Raw genomic sequence first — 4,062 nt, forward strand, 5'->3', positions numbered from 1 at the left:
CACAAAGAAATTTAGGAGCACAGTGACAATTGTTCAAGTAACACACACACACACACGATGTGTGACATGGCTTGGTTTCATGTTTTGAGGTACCTTCAATTATCTGTAAATAATACATACATACTCTATCTAAATAGATTAAATATGATTGTCCCTGAGGGCAAGTTGTGTTGTTGTCTTGATATATCTACAAATAGCAGACGAATAGCCGGTTGCCTCTGGATCAATGAATGTCTAATATTGAATAATATTATTAGCAATTTTATTTTTAAGATCCCTAATTCCAACAGTCAAGAGGCTTGTTTCAAATTGATACATGAAAAACCCCACACACGCAACAACATCCACCTCAAACACAACAAAAGAACAGAGCATCTCATGAACTTATGTCATGGACTCTATGGACTGTCAGCTGAACTCGCACCAATGCATAGGGAAATAGTAAGACATCCCAGAATTATTTCATAATACAAGTTTTGAATGGACGTTTGGATTAAAATCATCCCGAAGACAGCACTGGAACGTTTGTGAGTATAGGCTCTGGCCAGATCTATCAATGAAATACGTTGCACGCTCTGCGCTGTGGAATGAAGGAAATGCGCATCGGGATCGGATTTGGATGTTATTCTTTGAAGTTGTGTTACAAATGGAACGGTCTTTCCCCACGGAACACAAGTTACTTAACGTTACACAGGTCGCGCTATGCAGATGCTTAGCTTGCTAACGTTAAGATAGCAGTGTAACTTAATGTTACACTATGCATGCTTGATGAAAGCAGAGCTCTCTGTCTGTCTGCGTTCGCACCTCTCAAGTACCCTGTAACACGCAGCGGGCCCCGCCTCCCTGCCTCCTTGCATTCCACCCAAAAACTTAATTTCAGTCCAGTTTCTGAACTATTAACAGCAGAGCTGTTTTGTAATCTTCATATACAATTCATATATAATTATATATAATTCATATATAATTATATATATAATTAGTAAACTGTCGGGGGCTTTTCTTGCCCCCCTTAACAGATTTTCGAGGGCATTTGGTAAATTTTCGAGGGCATTTTTGCCCCAAGCCCCCGTTAATTTCGAACCCTGCTAGTAGGCATGCAGCAACCTCCACTGTGGTGTGCACCCATTAAGGGGTAAATGAATAAATTAACGAAAACTCCACTAACATACTAAGGGGATGCAGACCAGAGAAAAACACCAGTCCCGTCCACACAATTCATAGATTCACAAAAAGCACACCAGCCCTGAGCCTCAGCCCGTCCACCCATGTAAATGGTAAACAAGCCCCTGTTGAACATTAGACACCGATTGACCGTCAGCATGAATGGTTAAGAGGAGGGAAGACCTTTTAGTAAAGACATCCCTCGGCGGGGAACAAAGGAACGGCGTCCTAGCATTGTAGCATTAGCCGAGCGCTCTAGGATAGCTGGGAAAACACCCAAAACAGAGTCATGACGACCATGTTTTCCCAAATATCCTGCCCCTCGCGCCAATACATAACTCGGCTGTCTCACGGGACAACGAGCAGTATCACTCATGCTAGTATCAATGCCTGTTAGCGCAGGCCCTACCTGTGCGCGACGTAGCTCGACTGCTAACCGTCGCGCGATGTCCCTCGAACCGCTGTCACGAGATGAGGAAACCCCAGTACAGGCCCGATGCACTGTTAGTATGTGCCGAGAAGATTCCAGGGGCTGGTGAACCGCCGGCGAAAACCCAACATTGTGTAATTTCTCCCTGCGTTTCATAACAGCTAGTTCACGGAGTGCACTGCTACGTCCGTGTTGGAAACAAAAAAGAGGAAGGTAGAGTGTGACCATGTCCGGCGTCATATAGTAGGACGCGGGGGCGTGGACTGGTCACGTGCATGTGAGTGCATTTGTTTGTTCGTGAGCACAGTAGGTGCTAGGAGATAAGAGATATCTCATAATGGCGAAGAGCGAGACGCGATTGGCCAGTATGATAATATAACTGGGGCCCTGTGATAACATTAGGTGGGACCCACACAGTGGCGGCTGGCCACTAGGGGCGCTCGGGCGCCGACCCCCCTGGTTAACCCTGGTTAAAAGAGAGAAGAATAAGAAATATTTTTTTTAGTTTTTTAGTTTTATAGCCCTATAAATAATATAAACATGTTTAAAATGAATAATATTTACTCATTTTAAGTATGTTTGTGTTTCCAATGCACAATATAACGTTAATATATCAAATATAAATAATCGTTTTCCTGAACAGGAAGTGACTCACTGTCTGATAGAGAATATGTTCCGTTACCGTAGCCGCATTTCTCCTCGCCGCATTTCTCTCGGGCTAGACGCAATATCGCTTTGAGTGCGCGTGCACGCCGTGCACTGTTTCATCGCTGTATCCGTCGCAGCCAATCAGCGCGTTGAAATATGATGTATTATGATGGAACACGGGCGCGCTTTGAAGCGGTCTAAGCAAGAGGCGTCTATAATTTCCGTAGCCGCATTTCTCGGAGACGCTCTCTGATTGGCCGACGCGGCGACGACAGTACTTTTCCGTAGCCGCATTTCATAAAAGTGGACGATTGAACGCCAGGTAGTTTGCAGGATGTCTATTTTTTTACCAAACGGTTCGTGCGTTTTGCGAATCTGATTGGCCACGCACGTTTCTGGTCATGTGACATGGGCGGCGGGCGCCCAATAGCGTGACGAGCAGTGTCTTAGCCCATTTCCGCGTCGAACAGCCTGCAAACGACCTAACGCCTAGTTTATCACTGGTTAAGCTTAGGCGACTCTTTCGCAGTTGGTTAAGGTTAGAGGTTGGAATCAGGGCTGGCGTTCTATCGCCATGCTAAGACAAACTCTAACCGTAACCAACTTCGAAAGAGCGCCTAAGCTTAACCGTCCAAAGAACTTGCCGTCACACGATTGGGCGCACATGTCACATGACCAGAAACGTCAGTGGCCAATCAGATTCGCAAAATGCACAAACCGTTTGGTAAAAGTAATGACGCATAGCGGACACGTTGAGATATGTGAAAAAAACTCGGATTACCCCAAGACTAGTAAAATAGATTCCTTACCTCACATCAGATGTTCTGCAAAAAGATTATTCCAATTCCTGATCGCCATTCCAAATATCGATCGTGTTTATTGATCCAACGTTAGGTACTCGAAACACATATTCCATGCTGTTCTGAGTGTCTACAATGAATGGGATCGGCTCGGGTTACATGCCTGAGAAGTCAAATGTGGATTCCGGAGTTTTCTTTTCTCACCCATTTCCATTGAGTCCAATCCAATGGATGCATTACCATCCGGGAGACGATAGGGGGCGGTATTTTCCCTGTTCGAGCTCATAGACAGTCCCAATAGTAACGTGAGGCTAGATTGATGAAAAATGAATGGATATCGCTAATAAAAGCAATAACGATTAAAAAAACGAGACTTCTCGTCATTGGCACTCAACGCATGGCATGAAATAACGAGATTTCTCGTGGCTGGCACTCAAAGTGTTTTTAATATCTGCTCTGACGCTGAGGACGTCAGATTATCCTGACAGGGCGGGACCCCACGTACATACGTCATCATGTCAATGCGTACAGGGATTCCCCTTAATGACGAGCGCACCTGGCAAGGCTCTCGCTCGTTACACACACCCTTGTCAGGTCTTTGTCTTGACATAATACGGAGTGTTAGCTCCGTATTGTTTATAAGTGAAAAACATACGCGATGCATATGCCTTTTTATCGCTTGAAAACCCCACACGAAAAACCAACCATCATTTGTGGGCTCCGAGCTCACGTTGTTTAAAAACGTGTCACACGAGAGCCACCACAGCTCCATTTCACAAGACAGACAATCGCCACCGCTTAAATTTTTTTATCAGAAAGGGTAACGTGGCCCACTTGTCATTTTGTTTCGGGCACACATTAAACACATTGAGTGAAATTACTGCATGTTTGTTTCAACCAAAAAAGGCCGCTCTTTCAAAGAGTGGTCTCTTTATTGAACAAAAACATATGCAAACGGGGGGAATCACAGGCGTTTTAGCCCGGTCCCGCAACCTCCACCTCCTGCCGCCTCCTTGGTGGCAC

Source organism: Notolepis coatsorum (assembly GCF_963971535.1).
Source record: "Notolepis coatsorum genome assembly, chromosome: 3".
NCBI classification, from domain to species: Eukaryota; Metazoa; Chordata; class Actinopteri; order Aulopiformes; family Paralepididae; genus Notolepis; species Notolepis coatsorum.